Source organism: Capricornis sumatraensis, chromosome 15, assembly GCF_032405125.1.
Source record: "Capricornis sumatraensis isolate serow.1 chromosome 15, serow.2, whole genome shotgun sequence".
Classification (NCBI taxonomy): domain Eukaryota; kingdom Metazoa; phylum Chordata; class Mammalia; order Artiodactyla; family Bovidae; genus Capricornis; species Capricornis sumatraensis.
The window spans coordinates 40,299,571-40,315,839 of record NC_091083.1 but is presented as its reverse complement, the minus strand read 5'-3'; the positions used below and the strand labels follow the sequence as shown (position 1 = coordinate 40,315,839).

The 16,269-nt window shown below is 40.3% G+C and overlaps 1 pseudogene; it reads left to right on the top strand.

Moving 5' to 3' along the window:
• Positions 1-16,269, top strand: part of LOC138091095 (patched domain-containing protein 3-like) — a 140,889-nt pseudogene that overhangs the window by 46,310 nt on the left and 78,310 nt on the right.

Here is a 16,269-nt window from a genome sequence, read left to right as displayed (position 1 = left end):
TCCCTCTCTCTCTCCCTACCCTGCCCACCCGCCCCACACCAGGCGCTCCTCCACTCTCTTCTCTTCAAGTCTTTGGGTTAGCATGCCCTCACACTTTGAGGATGGATTGTCCTGCTATCTTCTAAATAAAATAGAGCTGTAACACTGATTTACCTAAGAGCTATAACACAGTTTGTCCAAAACCCGAGAGCTGTGACACGTCGAGGGCTTTAACGTCCATCGATCCAAATCTTTGTTGTGATGAGACAAAGAACCAAGGAACATACACTCACATGACAGTTAATATGTGTCTTGGGCTGTTTCACCTTGGGTTTATCCTGTTTGGGACTCTCTGGGTTTCTTGGACTTGGGTAATTATTTCCTTCCCCACTTTAGGGAAGTTTTCAACTATTATCTCCTCAAGTATTTTCTCATGGTCTTTCTTTTTGTCTTCTTCTTCTGGGACTCCTATGATCCGAATATTGCGGCATTTAACATTGTCTCAGAGGCCTCTGAGATTGCCCTCAATTCTTTTAATTAGTCTTTCTTTTTTCATCTCTGTTGCATTTATTTCTACATTCTATTTTCTACCTCACTTATCCTTTCTTCTGCCTCCATTATTCTACTGTTGGTTCCCTCCAGAGTGTTTTTGATCTCATTTATTGCATTATTCATCATATATTGACTCTTTTTTATTTCTTCTAGGTCCTTGTCAAACCTTTCTTGCATCTTCTCAATCCTTGTCTCCAGGCTATTTATCTGTAACTCCATTTTGTTTTCAAGATTTTGGATCATTTTCACTATTATTATTTGGAATTCTTTATCAGGTAGATTCCTTATCTCTTCCTCTTTTGTTTGGTTTGGTGGGCATTTATCCTGTTCCTTTCAGTTCAGTTCAGTCACTCAGTCATGTCTGACTCTTTGCGACCCCATGAATCACAGCACGCCAGGCCTCCCTGTCCATCACCAACTCCCAGAGTTCACTGAGGCTCACGTCCATCGAGTCCGTGATGCCATCCAGCCATCTCATCCTCGGTCGTCCCCTTCTCCTCCTACCCCCAATCCCTCCCAGCATCAAAGTCTTTTCCAATGAGTCAACTCTTCGCATGAGGTGGCCAGAGTATTGGAGTTTCAGCTTTAGCATCATTCCTTCCAAAGAAATCCCAGGGTTGATCTCCTTCAGAATGGACTGGTTGGATCTCCTTGCAGTCCAAGGGACTCTCGAGTCTTCTCCAACACCACAGTTCAAAAGCATCAATTCTTCGGGGCTCAGCCTTCTTCACAGTCCAACTCTCACATCCATACATGACTACTGGAAAAACCATAGACTTGCCTAGATGGACCTTAGTTGGCAAAGTAATGTCTCTGCTTTTGAATATGCTATCGAGGTTGGTCATACTTTTCTTCCAAGGAGTAAGCATCTTTCAATTTCATGGCTGCAGTCACCATCTGCAGTGATTTTGGAGCCCCCAAAAATAAAGTCTGACACTGTTTCCACTGTTTCCCCATCTATTTCCCATGGAGTGATGGAACTGGATGCCATGATCTTAGTTTTCTGAATGTTGAGCTTTAAGCCAACTTTTTCACTCTCCTCTTTTACTTTCATCAAGAGGCTTTTTAGTTCCTCTCACTTTCTGCCATAAGGGTGGTGTCATCTGCATATCTGAGGTTATTGATATTTCTCCCGGCAATCTTGATTCCAGCTTGTATTTCTTCCAGTCCAGCATTTCTCATGATGTACACTGCATAGAAGTTAAATTAGCAGGGTGACAATATACAGCCTTGACATACTCCTTTTCCTATTTGGAACCAGTCTGTTGTTCCATGTCCAGTTCTAACTGTTGCTTCCTGACCTGCATACAGATTTCTCAAGAGGCAGGTTAGGTGGTCTGATATTCCCATCTCTTTCAGAATTTTCCACAGTTTATTGTGATCCACACAGTCAAAGGCTTTGGCATAGTCAATAAAGCAGAAATAGATGTTTTTCTGGAACTCTCTTGCTTTTTTGATGATCCAGTGGATGTTGGCAATTTGATCTCTGGTTCTTCTTCCTTTTCTAAAACCAGCTTGAACATCGGGAAGTTCACGGTTCACGTATTACCTGCTGCGTATTTCTCTGCCTCTTCATCTTGTTTGTATTACTGTGTTTGGGGTGGCCTTTCCGTATTCCGGCCATTTGTGTTCTCTTTATTGTGGAGTTTCCTCACTGTGGGTGGGGTTGGACAGGTGGCTTGTCAAGGTTTCCTGGTTAGGGAAGCTTGTGTCAGTGTTCTGGTGGGTGGAGCTGGATTTCTTCTCTCTGGAGTGCAATGAAGTGTCCAGTAATGAGTTATGAGATGTCAGTGGGTTTGGAGTGACTTTGGGCAGCCTGTATATTGAAGCTCAGGGCTATGTTCCTGTGTTTCTGGAGAATTTGTGTGATATGTCTTGCTCTGGAACTTGTTGGCCCTTGGGTGGTGCTTGGTTTCAGTGTAGGTATGGAGGCGTTTGATGAGTTCCTATCAATTAATGTTCCCTGGAGTCCGGAGTTCTGTGGTGTTCTCAGGATTTGGACTTAAGCCTCCTGCCTCTGGTTTTCAGTCTTATTCTTACAGTAGCCTCAAGACTTCTCCATCTGTCCCTTCCAAGGCAGTTCCCTCTGTTTTAGCTTCTTCTGTTTGCGGGTCTCTTCAGTGTCTCATTTCCACCCTGACACAAGGGGGCGGTGGTGGACACTTTTATAGGCTCTCTTGTTCAGTAGTGCTGTGGGGAGGGAGGAACACTGCAAACAAATAACACTGGTGTTTGCTCACAGTGTCTCAGCCACACTGGTTTTGCCCCCGCTCACAGTGTGCAAACTGTCTACACTGCCTAAGCTCTAGATTCCTCTGCCGGGAACGGTCTGAGGCTGGCCCTGGGTTGTATGCACTTCCCAGGTCTAAGCCGCTCAGGTTCAGGTACTCGGGTACTCCACAAAGGCGCAGACTTGGTTGGGCCTACGTTTTGTGCCCTTCCCAGATCTGAGCAGCTCAGGTGACCAGGTGTTTGGCGAGCGCGGTCTCTGTGACTTATCACCTCCCCCGTCCCTGCCGCTAAGTTTTCTGGGTGTACAACCAGCACAATTTCTCAGGCAGATGTCGACCGTCCAGAATCCCAATAAGTCTTGGTTAGCAACAAAGCCTGCTTGCAATTTGGTAGATGATGCCTCTCTGGGGCTGCGATTGGCCCCTTCTGGCTCTGGCTGCCCTTGCCTGCCTGTCTCCAGCGGGGGATGGGCCTTTGTTCTGTGAGCAGGCCTGGCAGTGTTTTGTGAAGTTGTTCAGTCATGTTGGACTCTGCAACCCCATGGACTGCAGCCTGGCAGGCTTCTCCACCCAGGGGGTTTTCCAGGCAAGAATACTGGAGTGAGTTGCCATGCAGTGTCTTAGGTTAGGGCTTTTCACGGGGTAGCTGTCCCACAGTCTGGTTTGCTATCTCAAGTTAGTTCCCTCAGATTGCCCTTGGGGCATTCAGGCCCAGTCCTTACTCTAAGCAATGCACCCTGTGCCTCCCTGCCCAGCCCCCACTTGCTAGTGGCTGATGCGGGCATCCAAGCGGCTTCTCTGCTGGGAGTTACTGTTGGGCACGTATTCTGTGGGTTTTAATTATTTATTTATTTTTCCTCCCGGTTATGTTGCCCTCTGAGGTTCCAAGGCTCACCACAGACTCACCAGTGAGAGTGTTTCCTGGTGTTTGGAAACTTCTCTTTTTTTTAAGACTCGCTTCCCGGGACAGATCTCCATCTCTACCTCTTTTGTCTCTCTTTTTATGTTTTATATTTTTTCCTACCTCCTTTCGAAGACAATGGGCTGATTTCTGGGTGCCTGATGTCCTCTGCCAGCATTCAGAAGTTGTTTTGTGGAATTTACTCAGCGTTCAAATGTTCTTTTGATGAATTTGTGAGGGAGAAAGTGGTCTCCCCGTCCTATTCCTCCACCATCTTAGGACTGCCTCTGGTTGTTTTCCTTGCGGGGGGGGGAACAGAAAAATTTCTTAAGGTATGTGAGTCATTGATTTACTCAAATTTCCTAATTCTACAAAAGAAGTAACAAAGCCAATGGCCTTCTTACTGACTCCAGAGCCCTATGCCAGCTACTTCCTCAGATTAAGAAAAAACACATATATTTTTAACTATAACATAGAAAAAATGAATAGGTAAAACCTTGTTTATAGTTTAATAATGCTGTGGCATGACATGACATAGTAGCATTCTAACAAAATTATATGCTTTAAAGGCACGAACGAGAAAAAATTATTATCAAACTCCTATTTGGAGAAGTAAATGTATTCAATTTATAAAGCAAACTTTTTTTTTAAACGCAAGACAGGGAACTTGAAGGAGAAAATCTTATCTGAATCAAGCAGGCCAAAACTGAAGAGATTCATCCTTAAAAGTATGTTTCTTCCCCCAGATAAAACCTGGTTTATTAAAATGAGTCCACAAATGAATTATCCACATTTTGGGTTCAGTTCAGTTCAGTTGCTTCGTCGTGTCTGACTCTTTGCCACCCCATGTACTGCAGTACGCCAGGCCTCCCTGTCCATCACCAACTCCCGGAGTCCACCCAAACCCATGTCCATTGAGTCGGTTATGCCATCCAACCATCTCATCCTCTGTCGTCCCCTTCTCCTTCTGTCCTCAATCTTTCCCAGCATCAGAGTCTTTTCAAATGAGTCAGCTCTTCCCATCAGGTGGCCAAAGTACTGGAGTTTCAGCTTCAACATCAGTCCTTCCAATGAACACCCAGGACTCATCTCCTCTAGGATGGACAGGTTGGATCTCCTTGTAGTCCAAGGGACTCTCAAGAGTCTTCTCCAACACCATAGTTCAAAAGCATCAATTCTCTGGCACTCAGCTTTCTTTATAGTCCAACTCTCACATTCGTACATGACCACTCGAAAAACCATAGCCTTGACTAGACGGACCTTTGTTGACAAAGTAATGTCTCTGCTTTTTAATATGCTGTCTAGGTTGGTCATAACTTTCCTTCCAAGGAGTAAGCGTCTTTTAATTTCATGGATGCAATCACTCTCCGCAGTGTTTTCGGAGCCCAGAAAAATGAAGTCAGCCACTGTTTCCACTGTTTCCCCATCATTTGCCATGAAGTGATGGGACCGGATGCCATGATCTTAGTTTTCTGAATGTTGAGCTTTAAGCCAACTTTTTCACTCTCCTCTTTTACTTTCATCAACAGGCTCTTTAGCTATCCTTCACTTTCTGCCGTAAAAGTGGTGTCATCTTCATATCTGAGGTTATTGATATTTCTCCTGGCAATCTTGATTCAAGCTTGTGTTTCTTCCAGTCCAGCATTTCTCATGATGTACTCTGCATAGAAGTTAAATAAGCAGGGTGACAATATACAGCCTTGATGTACTCTTTTTCCTATTTGGAACCAGTCTGTTGTTCCATGTCCAGTTCTAACTGTTGCTTTCTGACTTACATATAGGTTTCTCAAGAGGCAGGTCAGGTGGTCTGGTATTCCCATCTCTTTCAGAATTTTCCACAGTTTATTGTGATCCACACAGTCAAAGGCTTCAGCATAGTCAATAAAGCAGAAATAGATGTTTTTCTGGAATTCCCTTGCTTTTTCAATGATCCAGCGGATGTTGGCAATTTGATCTCTGGTTCTTCTGCCTTCCCTAAGGCCAGCTTGAACATCTGGAAGTTCACAGTTCACATATTGCTGAAGCCTGGCTTGGAGAATTTTGAGCATTACTTTACTAGCGTCTGAGATGAGCACAATTGTGCAGTAGTTTGAGCATTTTTGGCATTGCCTTTCTTTGGGATTGGAATGAAAACACCTTTTCCAGTCCTGTGGCCACTGCTGAGTTTTCCAAGTTTGCTGGCATATTGAGTGCAGCACTTTCACAGGATCATCTTTTAGAATTTGAAATAGCTCAACTGGAATTTCATCACCTCCACTAACTTTGCTCATAATCATGCTTTATATATATGGCATAATATATATTTAATGATGATAAGTGTTTTTCATTGTCTTTTGCCCTATATCACTATTTTAAACACTACAAAAGTTATTGAAAGTTATGGAAGCAGCAAATAATCTCATGACTGTCTGAGAAAAACTCTCTAAATTTTACCTTATTTACCATTAGCGTATGTACCATGAGTGAAATAAGAGGTTTATTTTGTATTTATATGTTTGTACTAGAGAAGTAACTGGGGTTTGATGTAAGAGGACTAGTAGAGTCAGAAGACCTGGTGAAAAACCTGAAACTTACTTATATTTCTAGCTTCTTCCTTTCTAGAATCATTATAGCTAATGAGTTAGTTGATATTTGTAGAAGTGCTTAGTGCAGTTATCAATAGGTTAATTCTTGTAATTGACTATTACAGTGTTAGACCTGTAGCATATTCTCCAGAAAAAATTTTTTTACAAACTTTATTCTGTTTAAATATGTACAGAGCTATGGCTCTTACTTTGGGGTAGCTGTATAGCTTAGTTATCAGATTTTTTTTTTTTTTTTAACTAGCAAGGGGTGGTGTTTATTGGAGGTATTTGTCATATTTGTTGGGATAATTTTCTTTTTCTTCATGCCAATTTAAATTAATTTTCAAACATTTCAGCCTTGAATCATTTATTCGTATGGCTTCTCAACTATTTAAAGGCATCTACCTGTCATTAAATCATAATTTGGGACTCAAATGGTGAGCTTTACCCAAACTCTTATTGATTTACTCTTCTGTCTGCTCTTTATGATTTACTTAGAACATTTTTGGAAACAATTTGCTCATAATTCTCATTTTCAGTTCAATCAGATCAGTTCAGTTCAGTTCAGTTCAGTCACTCAGTTGTGTCCAACTGTTTGCAACCCCATGGACTGCAGCACTCTAGGCCTCCCTGTCCATCACCAACTCTTGGAGTTTACTCAGACTCATGTTCATTGAGTCGGTGATGCCATCCAATCATCTCATCCCCTGTCATCTCCTCCTCCTGCCTTCAATCTTTCCCAGCATCAAGGTCTTTTCAAATCAATCAGTTCTTTGCAACAGGTGGCCAAAGTATTGGAGTTTCAGCTTGAGCATCAGTCCTTTCAATATATATTCAGGACTGATTTCCTTTAGTATGGACTGGTTGGATCTCCTTGCAGTCGAAGGGACTCTCAAGAGTCTTCTCCAACACCACAGTTCAAAAGCATCGTACAGTATGTGATCCTTTGGGATTAGCTTTTCCCATTTGATGTCATGTTTTCGAGGTTCATCCATGTGATAGTGCATATCAGTTCTTCTGTTTCTGTTGATTGTCAAACAATAAACAGTATGTGACTAAGCCATGTATCTATCATCAGTTGATTGAGCTTTGGGTTGGTTCCACATTGGGACTATTAATAATGTTGCTATGAACATTGATTTATATGTTTCTGTGTGTCATCTTTTTATTTCCCTGTGGTGGGATTTTATCCTCAGAGTTCTTGGCCTTTGCTCAGACTATCCTGTCTTTACAGTTTCTTTTCCTCTTGGGTAGTCCTCCATTTATTCAGACCTGGTGCCCAGTCTCTCCTCCTTCATGGATCTTTTCTGACTGTTCAGCTTTCATGGAACCTTTTCTCTTCAGCCCTTGTCATCTGGTGTGTGAAGAGCAGTTTAGCCCTTAATTCTACACTGTCATCATTTTTTCCACAAGGGAGAATCTTGTTTAAGTACACACTGGTCTAACAGAGAATATTCATTGATACGCACAGCACTTGTCTTGCATAAATGCAAAGTAAAAAAGGATTACAAGAATGTGGCATTTTTCTTTTCAGAAAAATGTATAGATCATCTCAGTAAACTATTGGGAAATGGAATTTCTTTAACTGCTTTGGAATGTAGTTCAAATGAGCAAAATGTCTTTGTAGTTCAGGAAAAGGCACATGGGGTTAACATCCATATTTACAGATTTAGTAATTAGAGTTTTGTTGTCACAGTCTTCCTTTGGGAGGGATTTATTGACTCAGTCTAGATAACCCAATACAGTATACCTCGCACTTCCTTGAAAACCATGTGGCCTTAAGATGGGGGGTGGGGAGGTGAGGAGGAGTAAGAGATGTCCTACTAAGAGGGAACTCGCAGTCATTTTATGGAGGAAAGGTAGAAAAATATTTATTGTAGAGCAATAAATAGTATGAAATCAAATGCCAATGTTGTGTGACAAAGATGATGGCAGTGAAGAGTATATTTTCTGATTCTCAGTGGTTTGAATTTCTTCCTTGATTCTCTGAGTAATACCATACATTCTACAATACAGACACCATCATACTTATTTGATCCTCTGTTTGAGTTAGGCTGTGCTCAGTCCACTTGCCTCATTAGCAATGGTAATGTTTTCTTCTTGAAGATTGGTGATCTTCCAGCAGAGCTGGGAACTGCATCTTCAAAATGTCCGCACCTGGATGCAGAAAAATCAAGTTCTTTGAGAGGAGTTATTATCTATGAAAGGAATGTGAAAGAAATGTGAAAAACTAAAGAAAAAGAAAAAGAAGTTGGAGCAAGAAGTAGTGAACCTCAAAAGTCACAAAGAAGTGAATATGATAGTACACAGTCAAGTAGAGCAGTGTATACTGGAAAGTGAAGAAAGAGCGACACAGGATCTCGTAGAGAAATTAAAAGAAGTCAGCCTATTTTACACGTTAATTTGTTGATCTGTCATGTGCTTGAATTCACCTCACTGTACATTACATTTCGGAGGTATACAGCTTATGTGTTCCCTTTACTTCCCTTAGAGCAGTTTGTTTTGTAGATTTCTGGAAGGAAGGGAGCACTTGTTTCTCCTTTGAAATATTTCTGTTTCCATCACAGTTACCAGTAAACTGACCTTTCAGAATGATTCTCACTAGAGAATCATTTTACTTTTAAGACCAGTTGGCATACAGCAAGACTATTAGGAGGAAAAGACAATACTGTGGTTTAGAACCAGTACCATCCTCTTGAATTATTCTTGCCTTGTTCAGTGTTTAAAATTTTAAGTTGATCTTCATAGTCTTTGAATTATCAAATTATTTAAGTACCCCTATAACATTGATTCCCACTTCACATTGACGATAATTTTTTTAAACTTCCACTCTTATTTTTAACATTTAAAATTACTCTCTGAACCACTGACTCAAAATTTAAAGGAACAAGTATAATTATCCAAGTTATAATTATTTTTAAAATGTTATCTTTTTACATTTGCCTTAGGTACAAGCAGCATCTCAAGAGAACTTAGAGTAGTTACGAGAGAAGAATAATGTTTCCATAAGAAGTCAGATGGAACTCAGAAGTGAAGGCTTGCAATCTGAAGTCTTCAAAATGAAAATTTTGCCAGAAGATTATAATAAAGCAGAGTGGGAAAAATATAAGCAACTCTACCTAAAAGAACTAGGAGACAGAAAGTCATTGGAAAATAAAGTAAACAAGTAAGCAAAGACACAGAATCACAGAAAATAAATTTAGTTCATTACTTTGTCTGGAGAGCCAATTTTTATACAGCCAGGTGCATGAGCTTAGTAGGAAGTGAAAGCTAACTAAATAGTCCCTCCTAGAGGCCACTCTAAGACAATCTATGTAAATACTATATCAAGTTTTTCTACACTACTTAAAAGCATGCTTGTGAAATAGAGGGAAATTAACACAGGGTTGAAAGGAGGGTAATTCACAAAGTGGCTGAAACTAACATGGTGACCTGACTTGAGCAGGTGTGTGGAGAATGGAAAGGGCAGATCCCACCTGCAGTGCCTAGTCAGGTTTCCCCACAGTCTGAAAGTAAAACATTCCTAGGAAGCCTTTCATAAGTCAAAACAGCATAAAGCAAAGAAGCAGTTAACAGAGGACACATTCTGCTAGTTGGTGCATAAAATAAGTATACACAAGAGAGACACAGATGTTCACAGAGAGGATTCAGGGCTGTGACAACTTGATGCTGAGATGTGGGGTGTGGCTTCCAGGGAAGCAGTACAGTGGAGTCACTTTCCCTACTTGGGGAGCACAATGCCTCTCACTATAAAAAGTTTTGACTTTTTGCCTTTTGAAATTAAACCAAAAATTCTTTTCAGCTTTTTTTTTTTTTTTTCAATCAAAAGCAGTTGCTGACATAGGCCCCTCCTGGAAGTGAAGTAACATAAAGTGAACTTTGGAAAAGCAGGGAATACTTGTAATTGTTCCTGGGGCTGTTTTAGCTCTCTTCAGACAAACCCATTGACTTTCTTGTACTCAAGATGGGGGCTCTAGGTGATTCCTCAGAGCCAAATGCTTAATTTCTCCGAGGTCATGAGTGAAACATATATACAAGGGTGGTAAAAGGAAACACTAGAACGTGGCTTTGTGAGATGGTGGCTTTCTTCAACCCTGAACTGTTTCCTAGAGGAAGGTGTGTCCCAGCGGCAGCAGGTGTCACTGTGAGGCCACCTCCCTTTCTCTCTGATGCCCTTTCTCTCCTCTCCCAACTGTGGCTTGTTACTTGAGGAGCCCTAGACATATGTGTACTTCTTTAGAGCAAGGTTACAGCTGTCATTGATTATAGTAGGTCTGCTCTGTGTTTTCAGTGTTCAAACAGTTTAATGGGAATTCCGTTTACTCTATGGCAACCTTAAAAATGCAAATCACTTAGGGAAACATGAATGAAATTGGTGTTTTCCATCTTCCCCAGGACTAATGAGAGGCTGGCAGAGATCAGCATCCAACTTGAGGTGGAGAAACAACAGAATAGATCTTTATTCAGCACTCTCACTATGAGGCTAGTCCCGGAGCCCCCTTGTGTTAGAAATTTCTATAATAACTTTAGTGTTCAACTGAGATCTTACTCCAAGAGCAAATGTAGTGGTTTCTACCTCAATTCCATGCCCTTTACATAACAGCTTTGAAAGTTACTTGACTAACAGTAGTTCTATTATCTTTTTGCCTTGAGTTTCAGATTTCTGTTAAGTGATTCTTGTTTTTAATTTGGTGAACTTCTGAGCTGTTTATTTGACTTATGCACACTAAGTAAAAGCCATAAGTAACTGTGATAATCAAGGACACAGAAATTTTGTGATATTTTTTGGTCCTATATTTCTCATTTTTTAAAAGATACTTATTAAATTCTTAAATTTCTTGAAAAGCTGCATTTAAATTCCAATTTAGAAATGGAATCTTATTGCCTAGTAACTGAAAATATACATTCAGATGTTTAACTTACTCTAATTGATTTCACTTTGGCTGTGCTTCCTAATCATTTCTAAGCTCTACTGTACCCACACCAGTTTTTCTACCCCTAAGCATAAGTGAATGACTGGCATCTAAACAATAACCACATATGGATTTTTTTTTCATTTGAAGGAATCATAAGAGAAATCCTTTTCATGAATTAGACAAACTTGTGATACTAAGTCAGAAGATTAATTTCTGGTTCTAGTTTATGATTTTTTGTTATTTTCTTATACAAGAGTACATCTTTAACTGCTATTTTACTGATAGCCTTTTAATTAAATTTCTAAAAAATATCTCGCTGAGCAGTTGTAGAAAGTTTCTAAATTTATAGTTAAATCAAATATTTAAAACTTGTAACTGAAGCTCACTTTCATCTCTGTCTTGACATCACCTGGATGAATGATGACTTAGATAGCAACTATGGGGAGTCTTTAAATTGCAACTAGTTATCATTGTGTAGTCATTGTGATTAAAATATCCATATCACTCAATGCACTCAGGTTTATGGTTTTGATGGTATTTTCATGATGTTTGTGGTACAGATAAAAATAGCCCTTGTTAAATACAGTCTCAACCTGTTTTCTCATTTGGCTTCTTGCCATCACAGAAGAGCAATCTAAGGTATCTTCAACAGCACTGTGGCTATGTTGGGTCTTAGTACTTGAGAGCCATGAACCTGGAGGATGTACTTTAGCTGTGCAGTCACAGCAGGCCTCTCTGAACACTTAATCCCAAGTCAGAGACTTGACCATGCAGGCCTAAGAGGAGGAAGCGAATGCTTAACCCCCGTCCCAGAGGTGGGCTGCCTACTGCAGACCCAAGTTCATGGTGTTGTGGGCACATATATCTTTTCAAAGAAGAGATTCGGAACCAAGCAAGCACTCTGGGAGAAGTTCCCTGTCCCGAACTTAAGTGTTAAGTAAATCTCCTCACTTCTCATCCCACAGCAAATATTATTCTTAATGGTGAAAAATTGAAAGCATTCCCTCTAAAATCAGGAACAAGATAAGCGTCCCCATTTTCACCACTACTATTCAACATAGTTTTGGCAGTTCTAGCCACAGCATTCAGAGAAGAAAGAGAGATAAAAAGAATCCATATTGGAAAAGAAAAAGTAAAATTCTCGCTGTTTGCAGATGACATGGTTCTCTACATAGAAAACCCTAAAGACACCACAAGAAAATTACTAGAGTGAATCAATGAATATAATAAAGTTGCAAGATGTAAAATTAACACACAGAGATCCCTTGCATTCCTATACACTAACAATGAGAAAACAGAAATGAAGGAAACTATCCCATTCACCATTGCAGCAAAAATGAAATACTTAGAAATAAATTTAACTAAAGAAACAAAAGACTTATATAAAACTATAAAACACTGATGAAAGAAATCAAAGATGACACAAATAGATGGAGAAATATATGATGTTCATGGATTGGAAGAGTCAATATAGTGCAAATGAATATACTACCCAAAGCAATCCATAGATTCAATGCAATCCCTATCAAGCTGTCAATGGTATTTGTCACAGACCTAGAACAGATAGTTTCATAATTTGTATGGAAACCCAAAAAACCTTGAATAGCCAAGCAATCTTGAGAAAGAAGAATGGAACTGGAGGAATCAACCTGCTTGACTTCAGACTATACTACAGAGCTACAGTCATCATGACAGTATGTATTTCTTTTTGTTCCTGGCTATATCTTGCTTCTACTTCTGCCATCTCTGTAGAACTATCTGCCTGCACCCTGACACTATTCTCAGAAAACACGGATTTCATCAACTTGTCAAGTTTCTGGTAGACGTTAAGGCTAGGAAACCCAGACTCAAGCAATCATGTCTGTATTGCTGTCACTTGGTGGGTGACCTTAAAATTTCCCAGTCATTGATTTTGTCACTAGTTTACATTTTGCCCTCAGGAAGAATTCCAATCACCCACATCAATATGGATCCTGCCAAAGTATTTGGCCTTATCTCTTTACTGCCCTCCTCTGCTGTTTATCTCTGCATCTAATCTAACCAGACAGACTGTAGGATCCCACAGGTGTGCCTCCTCACCTCCGGTCTTTGTGCGTGCTTCTCCCCTCTATCTCCTGTACTTTTTTCCTGTCCTTCAAGTATCTACTTCCACGGCACCTCCACCAAAAAGCTGACAGTATTGACACAAAGCTGGCTGTCCCTTGTGAGTGTTCCTTGTGCCGTCTTTTATATCTTAGTACTTATGACTCTGTATGGAAATTGCCTGTTTGTCTATTTTTCCAGTTTATGGGATATCACTTTTCAGGGTGGACTGGGTCACCTTCATCTTGTAATTCCAGTGTTTGTCACAGCAGCTTTGCACATAGTTATTGAGTAAATGAATGAAGAGTGAGAAAATCAGAAGCTCTGATACTCAGCCACATGTGGGACCAAGGACAGATTATGTAATTGTAATCTTGTATTTTGTTTCCCATCATCTATAGATATATTTCATTTTTTGGAACACTTAGAAATATCTGGGTTTTTTTGTTTGTTTGTTTGTTTTTAACTAATACTTAGGTAATTCAAGTATTGTAGATAAAGAATGTAATCCTTTTTCTTTCCAACTGCTGCTGAATTTGAATCTGAGTCCTGTGGAGTGTCTCCTCTAGGATCTACAGATGGGTCAAATCTGTATCAGGATCTACTTTTGAAAACATCACAAGAATATGTACAGGTTTTGAAGAAAAAATATATGATCTGAAAGATAAATAGTAAAAATTTCCCTTCTGGACTATTTTCATGACATTTTAGTTGTTTCCCATTAAACATGATGAGAAAGTCTTTATTAAAGGGAAATATTTTTGTTGTATGATGAAACTTCATATGGTATTTTAAAAATACTAATTTTAAGTAGTATTTATACTACTTTTAAGCAATAGTATCTAAGTACTTTTGATACTAAATATTTTCTCTGCACCTAACTTACTTTTCAGTACAGTCACTCAGTCGTGTCCAACTCTTTGAGACCCCATGAATCACAGTACGCCAGGCCTCCCTGTCCATCACCAACTCCCAGAGTTCACTCAAACTCATGTCCATCAAGTCGGTGATGCCATCCAGCCATCTCATCCTCTGTCATCCCCTTCTCCTCCTGCTCTCAATCCCTCCCAGCATCAGGGTCTTTTCCAATGAGTCAACTCTTTGCATGAGGTGGCCAGAGTATTGGAGTTTCAGCTTTAGCATCAGTCCTTCCAATGAACACCCAGGACTGATCTCCTTTAGGATGGACTGGTTGGATCTCCTTGCAGTCCAAGGGACTCTCAAGAGTCTTCTCCAACACCACAGTTCAAAAGCATCAATTCTTCAGTGCTCAGCCTTCTTCACAGTCCAACTCTCACATCCATACATGATCACCGGAAAAGCCATAGCCTTGACTAGATGGACCTTTGTTGGCAAAGTAATCTTTGCCTTTTAATATGCTGTCTTGGTTGGTCATAACTTTTCTTCGAAGGAGTAAGCGTCTTTTAATTTCATGGCTGCAGTCACCATCTGCAGTAATTCTGGAGCCCTCAAAAACAAAGTTAGCCATTGTTTCCACTGTTCCCCCATCTATTTCTCATGAAGTGATTGGACTGGATGCCATGATCTTGGTTTTCTGAATGTTGAGCTTTAAGCCAACTTTTTCGCTCTCCTCTTTCACTTTCATCAAGAGGCTTTTTAGTTCCTCTTCACTTTCTGCCATAAGGGTGGTGTCATCTGCTTATCTGGGATTATTAATATTTCTCCCGACAATCTTGATTCCAGCTTGTGCTTCTTCCAGCCCAGCGTTTCTCATGATGTACTCTGCATATAAGTTAAATAAGCAGGGTCGAAATATACAGCCTTGACATACTCCTTTTCCTATTTGGAACCAGTCTGTTGTTCCATGTCCAGTTCTAACTGTTGCTTCCTGACCTGCATACAGATTTCTCAAGAGGCAGGTCAGGTGGTCTGGTATTCCCATCTCTTTCAGAATTTTCCACAGTTTATTGATATCCATAAAATCAAAGGCTTTGGCATAGTCAATAAAGCAGAAATAGATGTTTTTCTGGAACTCTCTTGCTTTTTCAATGATCCAGCGGATGTTGGCTATTTGATCTCTGGTTCCTCTGCCTTCCCTAAGGCCAGCTTGAACATCTGGAAGTTCACGGTTCACATATTGCTGAAGCCTGGCTTGGAGAATTCTGAGCATTACTTTACTAGTGTGTGAGATGAGTGCAATTGTGCAGTAGTTTGAGCATTCTTTGACATTGCCTTTCTTTGGAATTGGAATGAAAACTGACCATTTCCAGTCCTGTGGCCACTGCTGAGTTTTCCAAGTTTGCTGGCATATTGAGTGCAGCACTTTCACAGCATCACTTTTCAGGATTTGAAACAGCTCAACTGGAATTCCATCACCTCCACTAGCTTTGTTCATAGTGATGCTTTCTAAGGCCTACTTGACTTCACATTCCAGGATGTCTGGCTCTAGGTGAGTGATCACACCATTGTGATTATCTTGGTTGTGAAGATCTTTTTTGTACAGTTCTTCTGTGTATTCTTGCCACCTCTTCTTAATATCTTCTGCTTCTGTTAGGTCCATACCATTTCTGTCCTTTATCGAGCCCATCTTTGCATGAAATGTTTCCTTGGTATCTCTGATTTTCTTGAAGAGATCTCTAGTCTTTCCCATTCTGTTGTTTTCCTCTATTTCTTTGCACTGATTGCTGAGAAAGGCTTTCTTATCTCTCCTTGCTATTCTTTGGAACTCTGCATTCAAATGCTTATTTCTTTCCTTTTCTCCTTTGCTTTTCGCTTTTCTTCTTTTCACAGCTATTTGTAAGGCCTCCTCAGACAGCCGTTTTGCTTTTTTGCATTTCTTTTCCATGGGGATGGTCTTGATCCCTGTCTCCTGTACAGTGTCACAAACCTTATTTTTAGGCATATTTAAAACCCAGCACTGTTAAGTTTTCCAATTTCAAATTCAAAGTGTTAGTCACTTAGTCATGTCTGTCTGTGACCAATGGACTGCAGCCTGCCAGACTCCTCTGTCCTCCACTATCTTGTGGAATTAGCTCAAATTCATGTCTATTGAGTCAGTGATGCTCTCCAACCTTCTCATCCTC